The sequence below is a fragment of the Anser cygnoides genome, chromosome 1 (assembly GCF_040182565.1).
Source record: "Anser cygnoides isolate HZ-2024a breed goose chromosome 1, Taihu_goose_T2T_genome, whole genome shotgun sequence".
In the NCBI taxonomy this organism is placed as follows: Eukaryota; Metazoa; Chordata; class Aves; order Anseriformes; family Anatidae; genus Anser; species Anser cygnoides.
In genome coordinates this window covers 154129187-154147831 of record NC_089873.1, presented here as the reverse complement: position 1 = coordinate 154147831, position 18645 = coordinate 154129187, and the positions used below count along the sequence as shown (strand labels likewise).

The following is an 18645-nucleotide window of genomic DNA, read 5'->3' as shown; positions in this document are numbered from 1 at the left end:
TTGTTACATAGAGGAAGCTTCTTCAATAATACCAAGTGGCAGGGGTCCTTAACTTGTTATTAACTTCATTTAATTCTTGCCAGAATACACAAAAGCACATAAAATGAAGCAGTATATTCCCTCTGCTTAGATATGCAATAATATCACTTCTGAATTGTGCACCTCAAGAACAGACTGTATTCTATTTACTTTTAGTTTCTTGCCAATAGCATAAAATATTGAAAGAAGGCACATTACTTCTGAGAAATTTTACATTTTTTTTCTACTGACTAGCCTAAAAAGTGCAGGCAAACAGATAAATTACACTGCCAATAACTGGCACAAAAGAGATTTTATCTGGTTACAGAGCAATAGCTAGGATTTGCAATGTATGTCACAGACTCATTGCAGAGCAAAGAGCCTCAATTTTCTTTGGTAACTGAACAACATATAAGGCTTTCCAGGTTTCAGATGTAGCAGTTTCCCAATATCCTTTAGTGCAGCAATTCTCAGTTTCTACTGCCACCACCACAAACAGATGCATTACAACACTTTATAAAATTACAAAAAATCACAAGTTTTTATTTCCATTTTAGTTGGGTTGAGTGGACTGAGCTTACATTAGTGCAGGTTTAAAGACACCCATCAGAAAGCCAACATCAATAAAACTCTGTGTTCTTTTTCATCTAAGTTGACAGTTCAGTACATAAATGTAAACTTCTGGTTAATAAAACAAATAAAGCATTAACTTGTGACCAAATGCAAACAAACCTGTTTAATACTTGAAAAGAAAATCACTCAAAAGGAGATGAAGAATTACCAAGGAATTTGATAAATTAGTTAAGTTTTAATTTAGTGTTTAACAATGTACAAACCACAGGGATTAGTTATTTACATCTGACAGAATTTACTATAAAAAAATATTGATCAGTAAACTGACTATGAAATTTCAAACAAAAAGTTGAAATTTTCCTTCGTTGAACATGTTTTTTTGTTTGTTATTTAATTGTTATGCTTTAACATAAATCCTCAGTGCCAAACCACATAATTCACCAACATTATCTGAAGATATTTGTCTACAAAGTAATAAAATACCAGCAAAATGTGAACTGTTAAATACAAACTACATTTTAGTCCTCTTCATGAACAAGGAATATTACTGGAGATATAGATAGGACTCCAAAGATGTGAGGTCAGGGTGAAAAGATAATTGATTATCCAATGTGAAATGGATAATACCATTGTGAAAGGGGAACAAATGCATTTCTATACTTGTTATTGGCTAGAAACTTTCTTTATTGCTTAAAATATTGTATAAAGTAAGATTACACAGGTCCTACAAGGCAAACTGAAGTTTGCACTGTAAATATTAATAAAATACGTTAAATATTTAGGAAAAATATATTTGTGTAGGAAAGCATGAATACTCTGGAATTAATTCACACAAAAACTCTATGAAAGAATTTTAATATCATTATACATACAGTACAATTAATAATCATTTAATATTTTTAAAACATTCCCTTGTTCTTTCACAAAGTGTTGCTATTTTCAGTTTATCTTTGAAGCCTCTAAAAGCAAGAAACCTTTAATATTCAAGAAATGTCATGAGTTATAGGAAACAGAACTCCTTGAACCAGAAAATAGCAAGTTATACTAAGTATTTCAGTTGTTCTTTACTTTTTGCAGAGTAACTAAGAGTTATCTTGGAGTGTTAATTAACAAGGGACCTGCTGAGGAAATAGTAGACATTTTCCTATATATTTCCTATACTTTATTCTATGCACAAGCGCTTTTACAGTTGTGATAATGCAGTGAGATAGAAAGACAAAAAGGAAAGAAATACATTGCTGTTTTGGTTTTCTGAGATTAAGTTTTCCCCAAAACCTCCCTGTGAGAAAGACAAGAATCCTGGTTAACCTACAGACTGAAAGACCTCTGTGGTATTAAACACAATTAGTAGTCTTAAGAGAAGCAGCTTGGAAAACTGATCTTCAGCTAGTGAGACAAGAAAATAATTCACTGTACTTCAAGAACATAGCCTATTCCATTTCTACTTCAGCATTACAGATTTACTTCTTCTATAATCAGCGTTACGAAACAGTGTCTCTTTACTGGAGGTAATTCCTGATTTTTTTTTGAGTTCAAGATTAACTTGGGCCACGACTTCAAGGATTTTTTGTTGCTGTTTGTTTGTTTGTTTATTTGTTTTGTCTTCCCCCATCTGTGCTACCATGAAAGTTAGGAACATACAGCATGAAAAGATACTCTTATGAAATTAAATGACTCCAGGAGCTTGGCTTTAAGGAAATCACTAAATTTTGACATTGATACGGGACAGATCATAGAAAACTGCTGTAGGCTGTCACTCATCAAGCCCTTTTTTGAGGGATCTTGGCACAAACATTGTCACCTTGCTTCTCCTGAACTACTTTTGCTCCAAGCCTCACTTTAGCAAGAACAAAATCAATACAAGCGGCAAACTCCTTTGATGCCAGATGATGCTCCTAGAGAAAAACAATCAAGCATTTGTCCCACCATGATTACTCTGGTTCTTTGGCTACTTCCATAAGATTTAGGTACTAACCAGAAAATAAGCAGAACTATACTTGTAACATCTACTGGAAAATGAGCAGATACAGTTCAGTTCAAATAGATTGTTCACTAACAAGGAGTAAATCCTCTGATTCAACGTATTTTGATGATATAGTGGAGACAGACAGTAGAGACTACGCCAGATCCTCATGAGCTCCATGAACTAGAAATGGTACCTGTTGTTCACCTCCAAAAAAGGAAACCATTCTGAAGATTCTCAAAAGACTGCAAAGGTCTGTTGGGTTTTGGAAGAACTCAGAGCTGGTTAACATTTTGATGGATGCAACAAAATACCTCAAAAACCATTGAAAGGGTTTTCAGTCTCTAAAACTAAAGTTGATTAGAACATGCACCAGAAAAAAAATAGTTTTTGAATATTTTGAATACATAACCTGAGAGTAAAATAAAAAAAAACCTAAGGGCTCTAAAACAAATTTCCCATCCTGTGTAGTGCATTCTTGCTGTGACCTCATAACCTTCTTTTTAATCTTCCTTTGCTTCCAGTCCAGCTCATCTACTACTTGTACCTTTCTTAAGTCTATCAAGTACCTGTACAGGCTCACCTTGCCCTGTTTCTTACATCCTGTCTTTCACTTCCTACCTGCTGTATTCAGCAATCCAGCATCTTCTCCCACCTGTGTATCTCCGGATGTGCTAAGCAGTCAGGAGGACAAAAGACCACCCTCCTTCCTGTTGCCCAACCAAATCTTAACCTTAATAACAAAACATGATTGTAAACTCAAGCAAATAAACAAATATGTCATCATTCACATACATCTTCCTTCAGAAATTTATAGAAACAGTAAGATTATCTTTAGGCTAACAATACATTTAACCAGAGATACAAACTTCACCTTGTAGCTACCAGGGAAATAACACACTCTGTAATTTCTGGATGTATACACACGAACAAAGCAACCAGCAACTTATCAATGCATTTTGTAGAGCAGTGACTCAGAATGAAGATGCATGGCAGTTCCAAATATATATATTCTTCTAAGATGTGTATTATACAACTGGCAAAAACAAAAACAAAACTAAAACATATTCGTCAAGTCTTCTGAGCCACAATACTTCCATGAAGATGGTTCCCCCTTCACTGTCTTCTTGGTCAAAACTAGTTATACCAGCATCATTAACTGTAAAGGTTGGCGTCAAGTCTCTTAATTATGGATGACCAATTACATGTAGGAAGGTACTAAACAAAGCAAATTCCATGATTTGTAGTCGGTGTCTTCCAAAGGCAAAACAAGTGAGAATCCTCTGCTCAGGTATGGGTGTCTGAGCTATTTATTCTGAACTCCATTATAGTGGTAGGGAGAAATGGGCAGCTCAAGGCATGTTTTCCCTCATTTCTAAAGGAAAGGTCAAAAATGCATCAAATTAATTACATGCAGGAGAGCCTACTTGTCTACCCAAAAACAGGTGTCATGCAGTATTTAGCCCTGTTCATCCCCTAGAGACACTGAAGTTCTCAAGTCTTTGGATGAGCCTTCCCTCCCTAAGACAACTCCTGTCCTAGACTATTCTCTTTGAATTGGACTTATGGTATAACCCAAATAGACCTTCTCAGATTCTTATTTTGTGTCAGGAGACCCACCTACACTATAAAAATGCTACCGTATGGGCACAATTAAATTTAGTTTGCTTAGCACCCTAATCTGGCAGCTGTTGATGTTTCTCACTACAGGGTTTCCATTCCACTCTTTACTTAGAAGCTTGTCCTGTAAACTCCCTTACAGAACACACATATTCAACTAGCATGTTTTAAACAGAAATCGAGAACAATTTTATTCTCTTGATTCATTTATTTGTACTGCAGCAATACCCTGTTAATTCCAGCAAAGTCTGAGATGCTACTGTGCCAGACAGTACTCAGAAGGGTGAACAGGTATGCTTAGAAAGAACAAATTAGACTCTTTTCTGAATATTAATATTAAACTACCTTTAAATCTCTTATGCGTCCTGAACATTTGTTATACTGACAACTTAAATGTTATTTGAAGCTGAAAGATTAGAGATTGAAAAGCAGGAAATCCAACCCCAGGATTTCCACAGCAACTTCTGTCCATGCCTGGTGACATTCCAATGATAGCACCAGTATTGCTGGATATCACTGAGCAGCTGTAACAACTGGTGCAAATTTGACACTGTAAGGTCTTAATGACAGCCTTCAACTGAATGTTTCCCTCAGCTTTCTTTAGTTACACATCTGGCACCAAAGCTTTCCAACGTGAGAGCAAGGCTTGCTGTTCCTCGCTGGGAGCCCAGTGCAGGGCAGGCAGCCCCAAGCCCCACCAGCAGCACTGAGCATGGCTGACACCCTCTCAGCTGCAGTCTCATCAGCACCCTAATGCACTGGCACACTAACTTCAAAACCCCACGCTGACACAGTGTGGTGTAAAAAATCCCTGCCTGCCCTATTTTCATTTTCTAACATTCATACTCACTTGGACAGTTTGATGAGGTGCCTGGGGGTTATTCCATTGTACCTTAACTACAGATGCTGCTGGTGCTTCATCTATAATACTGCAGGTGAAACCCAATAAAGTTTAGTATCACACTACATCTCGTCTGTGTATTTACATGCACGTCATCAACAATATAGCATAGCATGAAATACCCAACACTTCTACTTTTTATTATGATGTAAAATAAAACTCCTCCTCCCCCTCAGTGTAGTCAGAAAAAAATAACAGACAGGATATCTCTAATTCAGAAAACTGTCTAAAAAATATCTGCTTCCTCTCCAACAAAGCTTACATGGTATATGAAATTTTTGTTTTGTTTTTCAGAGGCCTTCAAGGTAGTTCTCTATTTTTATACACAAATAATAGCAGAAATCTCTGTCATAAATCTTGTTCAAATCTAACACACAAGACAAATTCCATTTTCTACACACAGACAGGAAGGGCATATATGAGCCTTGATTATGCTTTATTAAGTTCTTCATTAAAATCCACGTAAGTGTCTTTGTCAAGCAGGCTACACTTGATTTTTCTAAGAAATTATTTTTAGCTGTGTGCAGTGCATGGATTTACCAGAGAAGGAAGAGCAGGAAAGCGGAAAGAGAAGTTAAAAGCTCTCATCACCCTGACTAATATGCTGTCATGCTTTTGGTGACACGATGGCAGCAGCCAGTCCCTGGTGCAGCAAGCACCCTCCCTTCTTTCTCCACTCCCCATCTGCTTTCACACCGCAGCTGTGGAGTGCTACAGAACTTACAGAAGGTTTTTTTAGTGCATTTTTCTGTGGACAAACCAGAATTCTGCCACTTTGTAATCAAAGTATCACTTCAGCTGTTTCTGCAGAACATAGCAACACAGCAAAGGAAGTGCAGAACATTGGAAAGCAGCTGAGCAGTGACTTTGATTTCAAAATAAAGCCTGAAGATTGGGGCCATTCCCTATCTAAAGTAAGCATATAGCCTTTGCCCACTGTATTACCAAAGCGACAGTTTCTTATTATTATTATTTTCATTGTCCCTTCCCTTCCCTTCCCTTCCCTTCCCTTCCCTTCCCTTCCCTTCCCTTCCCTTCCCTTCCCTTCCCTTCCCTTCCCTTCCCTTCCCTTCCCTTCCCTTCCCTTCCCTTCCCTTCCCTTCCCTTCCCTTCCCTTCCCTTCCCTTCCCTTCCCTTCCCTTCCCTTCCCTTCCCTCCCCTCCCCCCTCCCCTCCCCTCCCCTCCCCTCCCCTTCCCTTCCCTTCCCTTCCCTTCCCTTCCCTTCCCTTCCCTTCCCTTCCCTTCCCCCCCTCTCCCCTTCCTCTCCCCCTTCCCTTTCCCCTACCCCTTCCCCTTTTCCTTTTTAAAGTTACTTCCTCCTGATAACAACAAAGTAGAGAATTAGTAGCAACTCCTGACACACAGCTCAGAAACTATTTACACCATATGACTAGAAAATTTTTACACCACATGAATTTAGGTTTCGATGATGAGTGCATTGACTCACTCTCTGAAAAGTCATAAACTATTCAGAGAACCCAATGCTAAAGACAGAAGTCTAAAGTTAGATGACGTGAGTAAGGGAACAGTGGTGTTACCCACTGTATTTGCAACAGGAAAAGGACTTGTATCTGAGACTTCAAATCACCAGAAACTGACTGAAGTAGGACAACTAGCCATTGTTATTAAAACAAAGAGCCACATGATGTGTTTTTTTTTTCCTGAAATTAAAGAGAAAAAAAATGATATAAAAAGCAATAAAGAACAAAGTAAAAGCTTTTCCATTCATCTCTATTAGACCAAAATGAAAAATGCTGTATAACTTCTCCAGTATAAAACAAAACAAAACAACAAAACAAACAAAAAACAAACAAACATGGTCACACCAAAAGAAACAAACAAAAAAATCAGAAAAAAATCAGTAAGTCAAAGAATTTATATTATTTAATTTCACAACATACTAAATATTTAATTCGAAGAGCAAATATTTAATTTTAAAGTTGTGTAATATTTTTTTTTAATTTAAATTGTCTGACAACCTGAAGTAAAGAGTTACTTCAAAACTGAAAAAATAATAAAAATTGGAAATGTCTACCTGAAAATAAAAACCTTACTCCAGAATGCTTCTAGGTTCTCTTCTTTGTCCTACAACAAACAACATGGTTAAACTAGTTTGTCTTTGAAGTCTTTTGTTGATATAAGTTCTGCATTTTAGAACCAGGAAGCTTGCAAAGAAATGTATCTTTAACAACAGCCTAGTCCTACCTATCCCACCTAACATGAAGAAACATGAAAATCCTTAACACCTGAGCTAATGAGATTTTGGCTTCTGGTTTCATCTACCAGAGCAGTTCTAATATATGTAAAATTATCTAAAACCTAGAGAACTTTTCATAGTGATATGCCCTATTCTAAAATATAGATACATCATGGAAGCTACTGCAAGACTTAAATTCTCTTAAGAGCAGAATCTACATCCTTCCCATTCAGAAAGTGTCATGTACTCATGAACTCATGCACAGTAAGTGCCCTCTATTGAAATTCCTCAGCTGCTTCCTGAAATCTCTGGAAAATCCAGCTCTAATGAAAAGAAAAAACAAAGTTAGTTTTTGATTTCTTGTCAAAATTGCAGCACAAGTTGCCTTTGCATTTCCAGTTTACATTTCTTTTATTATTAGAACATGATTAATTTTGAGTATTTTTACATAAGTATTTTAAAGACCATACAATTATTCATTGAAATTATTATTTCTTTATGCTGGGACTCCAGCAGCATGAAGAAAGTGAGGACTGCCCTGTTCACTAAGCCCAGATGTCAGGATGTGACAGATGTTCCTGTTCACCAAGCTCAGATGTCTTGGTCAGGAGAGGAATGGATCTGGATCCACTTTGCAGGGGACTGGACTAATCCAAAGCATGTTCTGTAGGAGAATGAGCACTGGCCTGATATTGCAGTCACAGTAAAAATGCCCAGCTGCCAGGAGATTCCCAGGCAGATCCTAAACACAGGAGATCAGCGTCACCCTCACTTGATAGACAATAAAGCATGAAGAGGATGGATGTGTTTTCCAAAGCAGCAATGAAAATGAGGTTTTCTGCATTTTAGTTAAGGATGTAGAAGCCCCCACCAGGTTGTAAAAAAGGATGTGCAATGACTAGAAAAGACACAATTAGCAACTGGGTATACAGAAACCACTATTTATAAGCACGTCAGAGGCCAGTTACTACCCTGATTTCCCATTAAATTGGATGTGTTTATTTGTATAATATAACAGCATTAATCCCAGTGTAAAAGCAGGTGGAAGGTTTTTAATAGAGCAATTTAAAGTGCGTGAGTGAAAGCAAGGGGAAAGACTTGCCACTGTTAATAAAATAAATGGATGTCAGCAAAAATAAACATCACTTATCAGAAGCCTTCTATCTGTGTAGCAGAATGACAGCTTATAAAATCTTTTCCCAGTGCTTTAATATCTAGTGATGAATGCAACTGGAAAGACAATAAAAGACACCCTTGTCAACAGTTTCCAGACAATTCCAAATAAAATAAACTAATTTAAAATTATATTTTGAGCAATTCATGCTAACTACTGGATATATGTAGTTTGGAATAAATAATTTATAAATGAAATTATCCCCTTCAAAACCTCACTAAGTATTTTAATGGCAGTGTTTGAGTATTTTTAATAGATCTAAAACTTCTCTAAAAATCCTGACATTTAACGCTGGACTAAATTGGAAATCAGTATGAAGATTACCTTATATAGTGCTGGGATACCAGTAAAAGTCTAAAATGTTGAAGTTCTCAAAATCTCTTAAATAACTAAATATCAGTACATTCTTCAAGTTTCTTCCACAGAAGTATCTGAACTCCAGATATGTAAATGTTAGTGATATGAGCTAAAATTAAGACAATTTACTTATTCCACCATAAAAAACTCCTTTTTCTTCAGAAACCAAGCTTCTCTTTGAGATAAGAATCCTCTTCTTTTTTCTCCTCAGCTTCACAGACCTGTGGACTAGGAAGCTGAGCTGCCACTGCAATGCAAAGAAAGGCTCCCCAGCAGTTCAGACTCACACTCCGCCGGGGAGCCTGCTGTCAGTCCAGGAACAGGAGAATGTTTTGAAGACGTAGACAGCTTGGTTTTGGAACCTGTAGTACTTTCAGTGGTCTCAGCTCTCCTCAGGCCCACCATGCAGTTTCTCAGGAACCAGAAGCAACCTTGTAGGTCCAAAGTAGGACTCTGGAATAAGAGTCATTAAGACTTCTAGAGTATGCATCTCCCAAGCTCTCACAGCCTCTCTTCCTCCACAGCCAGTGGAGCCATCTGCTTCAGGATGTCATCCTAAAAATAAATGTCTCTTTCATTAACTGCATGACAGCCAAAGTATGAATTTTCAAGTTTTGGTCAAGTCTGTCAAGTTCGTCAAGTCTTGATGTCTACACAGTCAGCATTTGCATTCGATCGGATGAGTCTCCTTCCAAAAGTCTAAAGAAACTCAACTGATGGGTTGGAAAGCATACTGGAACATCAATGGAAGACAAATATCCCAGAAAAAGTAGTGTCCTACAGCCACCATCCCTCCATACCATCATACCCTCTCTGATAATGTCCTGGCATTGGTAAAAAAATATCAGTAACCTATTATCTGACTACTACAAAGTATTTTGAAAAAGCTTTACAGCTATCTTGATTTTTTTTTCAGGAAAAACAAAACAAAACAAACAAAACAAAACAAAACAAACAAACAAAAAAGAAAACAAAACTTTCTTAAAGATTAATTAGAAGGAAGAGAAAAGCAATACCAGAGTTACTCGCACAAGAATAACCAGAAGTCTGGCAATCTGTATTTTCACTGGAGATGCAGTTTAAATTCTTTCTGTTCAACAAGTGAACCAATAGGAAAAGGAACTCAAATTTGAAACTTCTATATATTAGGAAAGTGCTCTAACCACAGAGCTGTTTGTTACAACCTGGGATTCAACAAAAACCTCTCCAGCCTCAAGACACTTTTCCAACAAAAAGTTTTTAACAAAACAATCTTTTTCTGATGGAAATCTGGCATTTGTCCAAGCCCAATGGAAGAGTAAAATAGTTTCAGGTAAAAACAAAACATCAGTCCAACAAACACTATCAGATGGACACAAAAGACTGTAGCTTATCTGTCTCTGAAGAACTTCTGTAGACACTTGAAAATCTTGCTTTACTTGCTTACCCTAAAATATTTGGTTAATTCTCTTCTCTTTCCCTGATGATATACAGTCCAAAAAAAAAGCAATTACAGTTGAAAGCATAAAGAATAAAACCAAATGCAACTGAATATAGCATAACAAAAGGTCATTTGAACAAGTCGCAAAATTAATTACCCAGGGTTTCTAAAGAGTCTCTTATACATTACGGCAAAGCTTCACCCCGCTTCAGCAGAAATAGAAAATCTCAGATTTTACACACACACACAGGTGCACTATTCAACCCTCTCCAGCAAAGGTGAAGCCCACTGATCACTGTACTCACTCCATTATAATTATGTAAAAACACGAAATGGCACAAACCCTTACAAAATTTATGTTCAATAGAGTTGCTGAAAATAAATCTTTGATAAATGATGCTATTTAATTTATTAAGACATACTCTACTCATTTTGCTAAACCACGTACCATACTTATCTCCGCTTCCTGAAGATGACTGGAATGATGATTGGACATTTGAATGTACCCAGCTCTTGATGTTGCTGTACTTCAACATTCAAAGGTTAGCAAGCTTGTTTATGTTTGATAGTACAAGTTCTCTAAGAATTTATGCTAGATAACAAATGGAATGTATTGAAATCTATCTGAATACTAAGCATGGCTCATTTTAGTATGCATCCAATAAAACTTCTACCAAGAGAATAATTTTAGTTGTATTTTAAATCAAAACAAATTCTTTATGAAACATATGAAAGTTTAATCACCGACACTTTAAAACTAACAAACAAACAAACAAACAAAAACCCCACAATTCAAATGAAAACCTCCAAATTTATTTGCAATAGGCCACAGCAGTTTAATGAATTCATAGATATCTTTCGGTATATTCAAAATGAAAGTGAACTTAAAGGAAGACATACTTTTGATTCAACTGTAATGTGTAGAAAGACAAGTATTTGCTCAGTTTGTTTTATCCTTTAGAAAAACAAAATTATCTCTGTCTTTTATTGCTTCAGAAAATAATTCTATTCTTCTTTTGAAACTGTGAAATGAGTGACCTTGTATCTGCAAGGTTACTGGAAAAGACGTATTCCTTATAATCATTCCTCTAAATCTGCTAGTTCATAGAATTAGTACTAAGGTCATCCTGGCTTCTCAAAAAGAATACAGGTGTTCCCCAAAATATTATTTTTCCCCTCCAACTCTCCAAAGTACAAAGAATATAACCTTCCTTTTATAATATATGAATTACAGAAAATACATAATGCAGCATACAGCTTTTACTGTCATTCACAACATCTTGTGTAGCCTGCATGACTTCCAAGCCCAGGACTAGCCAGAAAGTGTGCCACCCCAGAGCCATTCTTCCAACGTATTTCACATCATCAACTGGTACTAGCATCTATCCACACTCTGCCAGTTCCCCTCCCTAGGCATATCACATTCTAAGACAGACAGCATGCATCTACTAAGGATCATCAGTAATGAAGTATTGTATGCTTTCTTTATGAGTCAGATATTTTTGGAAATAAGAAATCAGGGAAGAAAATAAGTCTGGAAATGGAAAGATTGATGAAAAATTACGGAAACCTATTCCAGGTGATTAGAGGATTTTAGGCAGTGCCATATATCTCACCTTTTGTAAGGTACCACTAAGCTCCCCCTAAATAGCTTAGCAAATTAAACAAAATCAGCAGTGTGGATCACACTGAGGTTGTATTAGAAATTTTTACCCGTTAATTGCTCACTGGTACATTTCAGCAGTAGTGTAGAAAGGAGTCAGGTGCAGGAGTCATAATAGACAGAGTAATAACCTTCCTGAGTGTTAGCAACACTGAAGTTTCCGATGTTAAAGCAACAGTGTTAAAACTTACAAATGTAAACAAGGCCAGAAGGACATCAGAATTATCAAAAATTAATGCACGTAAACATACTCTTTTTCTGAAGTGCTAAATGCATTTTTTGTTTTTTGTTATTAAAAGTCTGTTCATGCATATATTTCTGCCAGGGTTACTTCTAATGTGCAGTAATTACTCTCAAAGCATTGCTTGCTAGGTCCAGTGATGGAATGAGGAGTAAGTTCTGCAGCTTCACATGCCAAAATTAGAATTTCAGTTTTGAAAGATATATGTAACTTCTGTACCTACAGAAACAAGGAACATGGATTCAAAGTGTCTGATTTAGTTTACCAAAATCTTTACAGAAGTGGGTTGTGGTCACAAGCAGGTTTTGTCCTTACAGTCCCAGAATCAACTGACTATATTTTATTTTCCCTTTACAGAAATGAAACCAATTCCAATTACCTGTTTTAATAGCAGAAAAATGTAAGAAAAATAAACTCAGTGAAATACACTGAGGATACAGGAATAAACCTACAGTTCAGAGCTGTTTCAGTGAATTTCTAGCCCTTCTGTACTACTCATTATTAAATGCCTCTCCACTTCTAGCAGAACCTGACTTTACTGCCAGCTCCACTCCACTGACCAAAATTACATAATTGCCATTAAGTAGTATGTCACAAACAAACTATTACTCCCCTTGGTTTTGTTTTAATACATGAAATTGCAGGAGCATGGCAGATAAGAGACATTAAAGAACTTGTAAATTAAAAGTTAAAGCTTGACTACTTCATGTTACAGTACTTTTTCAGTAAGTCCTGTATACCCACCATAGGTTTTTTTAGATGAAACAAAATAGGTATACTCATTTTAGTCTTTTCCGTTGGGTAATCAAATACCTATCCAATGTGGCTATACAGTCCTGCCCAGGGAGGATGTGTGTATCAAAACAGGTTTTGACTGGAAATGCTGTCCTGACAAAACAGAAAATACAGCATACTTACCAGTGTGAAACCCTACAAAACTAAATGTTAGTTTGTTTTCCCAGATGACAGTAAAGCCATTTTCTGAACAGCTTTGTTTAATAAGTTGTTGGTATTACTACTACAATTTCCAAGCCACAGATTTTAGGCAGCCAGTGCAGTTTCCAGTCCACTGTAATGTTCTGCTCTTAGGAGCTGCCTATTAAGCAGACCACAAAACACTTCTCTGTTTTTCCTTTTTTTTTTTTTTTTTTTTTTTTTTTTTTGAGTACTCTCAAAGTATAGGCATAAGATAGCATGCTTTCCTGTGATTTAATTCTTGTCACAGCTGAGCCAAGGGCAATTAGGTCTCAACTTCATCACAGAGAGAGTCATATCTTTCTCTTCCAGAGTCCAGGTGCTTGTTGAAGCAACATTCCCCACACTGTACACACTTGTCACAAGTATATGGAGCAATCTTAACATCTAATATCATAACTGATCTACATGTGTTACATATTATAGTTGCATCCTGCTGCTAGGAGAGTCAGACCAATTTTAATTTGCAGACAAATAGCTACCCAAGCATAAGCAGCATATAAACACCATGATATCTGTTTCACTGCTCCCACTGGAGCAAGAAGTGAGACTGAGCACTGCCTGATATTACTGTAAGGAGTAAACAACAGCCCAGCACATCATGGCTAGCCTTTCTTCAGCCTTACATTCACAACACTGGATGACAAAATAAATCCCCATGACTCCAAATGGCAAGAATGAGCAGCTGCATATTGGGATGTTTGGAGAACAATTCTGTTTCCTTTCAAAAGCATCTCTGCTGAAGTTTGCATGCACAATTTGTGGCAAAGGGCTTTCAGAGCTATAGAAATTCATATTTCTCCTTCTTTTGTGGGAATACAAATAGGAAAATTTCTCTCTTGCTCCACACATAGAGTCTGAATGACCCCAATAAAGAAAATTAATTTAATCTTCTCACCTTCCACTGAAACAGCTGCTTAGATGCCAGTAAATAAATAGACAAACTGACAATATTCAAAATGAGCTCACCAATCAACTGCCTTACAATTGTTTAAAAAACACTGATCCAGTAAAGAGAGAAGAATAAACATAACAAGCCATGCACTCAAAATGCAGAAAGTCCAATTGCATCCAGAAGAATGACCAAGGGCCAATTCATCATGAAAATGTTCTCTCAAAGCTCAGCAAGAGATACAAGACCAAAAAAAGCCTATTATTTCAATAGTTGTCCCCTAAAGACACTTCTCTGTTTCCATGGTAGTAGACAGAAGAGTCCAAAACTGTGCAATTTTCATGTTACTTGAAAGAACGAAAGAAAGAAAGAAAGAAAGAAAGAAAGAAAGAAAGAAAGAAAGAAAGAAAGAAAGAAAGAAAGAAAGAAAGAAAGAAAGGAAGAAAGAAAAAGAAAGAAAGAGAAAAGAAAGAAAGAAAGAAAGAAAGAAAGAAAGAAAGAAAGAAAGAAAGAAAGAAAGAAAGAAAGAAAGAGAAAGAAAGAAAGAAAGAAAGAAAGAAAGAAAGAAAGAAAGAAAGAAAGAAAGAAAGAAAGAAAGAAAGAAAGAAAGAAAGAAAGAAAGAAAGAAAGAAAGAAAGAAAGAAAGAAAGAAAGAAAGAAAGAAAGAAGAAAGAAAGAAAGAAAGAAAGAAAGAAAGAAAGAAAGAAAGAAAGAAAGAAAGAAAGAAAGAAAGAAAGAAAGAAAGAAAGAAAGAAAGAAAGAGAAAGAAAGAAAGAAAAAAAGCCTTCATAGGGATAAAAATTCAACTCCATAACCAAATGTAGGCATTCAGGACTCACTGAGCTGTCAACATATTACAGCCACTGTGTGAGACACTGCTGATACTATGGCAGAAGTGAAGAAACATTTTTTCACTTCCTACACAGCTATGACATATCCCTAAAAAAGAACTCTGTATGCCACAATCTATTGGACTCATGATAAGAGTTGTGCCATTAGTGCTCTGGTGTCACATCTGCACTGCTTTAGAAAATAAACAGCATACACCCAAACTGTTTGCATGTGATAGCACAAACCTATCAGGAAATCAGCTAAAAGTAACACTATTACATATATAAACTGTTACGCTGTCAAAAACTAGATGCATTTTGTTTAATTAAATAGATTAATAAATAAAAAATAAAGACTGTCTCTATGGCAGGTCTTTGTTATAGTAGTATTTGTCATGCTTTGTATGATTAATGGCAACAAAAATACCTAAAAAGAAGCAGAACCCTTATGCTGCTTCAGGCTCCAAACTTTTCTGGTTTCCCTACTATAGTGAGGAACAGAAGTTAATCACACTGCTTACATGAGTAGGAAGCCTAAATTCAAAGACAACTGCTCCAAACAACCCCAGTTATGTCCTAGATGGCTAGTAGTATCAATAGAGAAATAATTAAAAAAAAATTTAAAATGACATTCCCTTTACAACTTCACTTAATCTACAAATACCACAATCTTTGGTCACGTTGATTAGATGCATTAACTTACCCTTTCCACACCTTAATAGGGTTGAATTTTCTTAAAGTTTAGGCAAAACTGCAGTGAATGCTTTTGGAATAATAAAATTGGTAATTTACTAGTAATGCATCACCCTCTCAACTACTTATACTCTATCCTTATGCTACTTTAGTAGAAGTAGAAAAGAGTAGAATACAAGCTTATATTTCTTATACCGATATATCCCTTGCTATATTTAAAACAAATGACAACTTAAAAAAAAATAAAATACTGATACTGTGTGAAGCTGGTAACGAGCTAAAAAAAACACAGAGTTAAGAATCTTTAAGCATAAACATTTTCTTTTTTAAGATCAGATTCACTATGTTCCTCATGCATGTGCCACTGGTGCTGCTCAAACCCTGTTTTTGTTAGTTGTTATTATTGGAACTCTGCAAGGAAATGGAGAGTTTTAGTACGTCAGATCCCAAATTTTTGTGTTGTTTATTCACAACATAGAATAGGATCCGCCTGGTGATATCCAACAAGCTAGTAATCTGCCCTAATAATCCAACAGAAGTGTCTTATGCCACAGGTTCATTTCAAACATTATGTCTGCCAACATGAAACCTTGGTAAGCAGGGTGATGACTGGCTCATTGAACTGTACTGAATATGATAAGCAGCCCTGAGATGGCTATTGGCTTGATTCTGCGACTCTGTCATCACAACAGTGATACAGCCATTAAACCTTAGTTTACCTACAACCAGATTATTCAGGTTTAGATTTTAGCAGTTTTTAACTATACGGTAAACCTGATGTATCTTACATAGAAGAATACTTTTTATAGAGCACTACATTTCAATTTTAAAGATTTCCAGAACCATGTGCACTACATCAAAAATCTGTTTTAGAGTAGTAACATCACAACATCTCAGTCGCTTAACATTACTTAGACAACAGAATTTGCTAAATAAATTTATATCAACAAAGGACTAAAATGTTAATTTTCCTACTTGTACACAAACTGCAAATTAGGGAGCATCTGTCCTTTAGAGCTGGAATTCAAATATTTGTATGTCCTTTTCTCTTAAATATTGCAGCCATCAGTGAAGTTCTGTGGAAACAGGTCTCTCACTTGCCCTACCACAAGTCTACGGACATAAGAAATTGAATGATGGTTCATTTTTCTTTGTCAGAAAAACAAAATATAACTGGAAGCAATAACAAAGCGGGATTTACCAACCTAATGCCTATAAGAGTTCAGCTGTAAAGTAACCTCTGCACAAATCCATTCTCAGAGGGAAAAAAAAAAAGACAAGAAAAAAAAGGTTCTCAGAATCCAGACTGTTAATTTAAGTGAGCCAAAATTATGCTAGTAATGAAGGCAAGACTATGGTCTTCATTTTTTAATATTAAAAAAAATGAAGTTATAAATCACCTGTGTACCAGACTTTTTTTGGAGTTTGAAATGAACATAAAAACTGGATACTCAAATAAAGAATATGCATATCAAAAATATGCAGATTAAAGAATAACCTGTTTGGTAGTGAAAACTGCTGCTGATGTATATATATATGTATATATTATATGTATTATATATGTATATATATATTGTATATATACATGCATATACATGTATATATATGTACATATATATATGTATAATATATATATGTGTATATATCAATAGTTTTCAGACTGGTTCCTTAGGAGGAACATATGTATTTTCAAATTATTATTTTCAAAATATACACAAGCTAAATTAAAAAATATGTATTAGAAACAACAAAGGCTTTCATTTCTTCAGACTACCAGCATCAGCAGGGATACTTTTCTCTCTATTTTTCTATCTCAGGGACAGTATTCTATACAAAAATCACTAACATATCCTATGCTATTTTATAGTTAGTCCTGTTTCTTGACACAGTCACCATCCAAGATAACTGAAAAGATCATGAAAAGAAATTAATAGCAGGAGAAATCCATTACTATTTTTTTGTGCATCTCCAAACAAGAAAAGGGAAAGACAGTCATATATGTCTTCAACCTGTAATCATGCATATACATGTCTAAGGGCAAGCATGGATAATAGACAGATGACATAAGTACATCTCCAGGTACAAGCCTGCCCAGAGCTCTAGGACAAGGCTGGCAGTGGACAAAAGGGGAGCCTTGCTAAAATCAAGGAAAGCCATTTTGCCATGCAAACCTTTTTCTCTTATCACAGAATGAGATCCTATAGCTGATGCAATTTTATTTTTGTTGGCTTAAATACCACAGTTTAAAATGCTCTTGAGAAAAAATATACACATTTCATGTGTATTTGTTCTGATTACATATCAAGACAAGTGAAAGAAGGAAATAGAGCAATGAAGTTTAAGAGTTCATTTATTTCGTAGTAACTTCAATACAGATTACAGTGGTAAATGTTTCAACTCATCAGAATTTCATATGAAGAGATACAAACCACTAATTAAGGTAAAGGAATTCAAGTCTCAGTTATACATAAACTACACAGATGAAAATTAGAGAAACATGTGTTTAATCTGGGACATTGACAATGCATAAGGTAGTTAAGCGTGTGAATTATTAAATGCTCAGTAAATGTTGCAAGATTTTGGACAAGTCATGAACTATAATCTGTGAACTACACAGTTTAGCTTACAAGAAGGAGTAACTGGAGAAAAAAATCTTATTTCATTACAATTATGAACATATCAATTTATTAGAAAGCTGTTCTTAAATACAAAAAAGAAGAAAAAATCATGGATTAAAACAAATATAACTCCCCCCACCCAAATACTCAATTTATTTATCCTCTAGCAAACAGAATATTCTTTATGAATTACCAATAAACTTCATACACAAAAATTGTTTGTTCTTATGCGAAGAACACTGTTGGAAATTCTGGAAAGAAAATGTAAGTATCATACTGAAATAGACTTATTGTTGGTAAAGTACTCACTATTTCACTACAGTGTGCTTTTTAAAGAGCACTAACATAGTATAGGTATTATAGATATATAATTTTTACACACACATATATATAGACATATATAAACCAAAAATATACTACTCATGATCGCAGAAGTCTGAAGCAAATACTTCTCTTCCAAAGATATCTTTCATTCATGCTATGGAAAACGCTACAATAAAAGCTTAGCAT

At 35.6% G+C, this 18645-nt stretch overlaps 1 protein-coding gene and 1 long non-coding RNA gene across 8 annotated transcripts in view; both read right to left on the bottom strand.

The window, feature by feature from the left end:
* The window catches only part of FGF14 (fibroblast growth factor 14), a 409622-nt gene that overhangs the window by 113919 nt on the left and 277058 nt on the right, over positions 1-18645 (bottom strand). The window lies entirely within an intron of this gene.
* On the bottom strand, positions 1431-9899 carry LOC125183833 (uncharacterized). 2 transcript variants are annotated; one of them, XR_010827110.1, is made up of 4 exons: positions 8771-9899; positions 7111-7160; positions 5025-5103; positions 1431-3929 (listed from the first exon to the last, which is right to left on the bottom strand). It is a non-coding gene; the product is annotated as an uncharacterized lncRNA (long non-coding RNA). The 2 variants fall into 2 exon arrangements; XR_007166486.2 differs by having other exon boundaries at positions 7111-9899.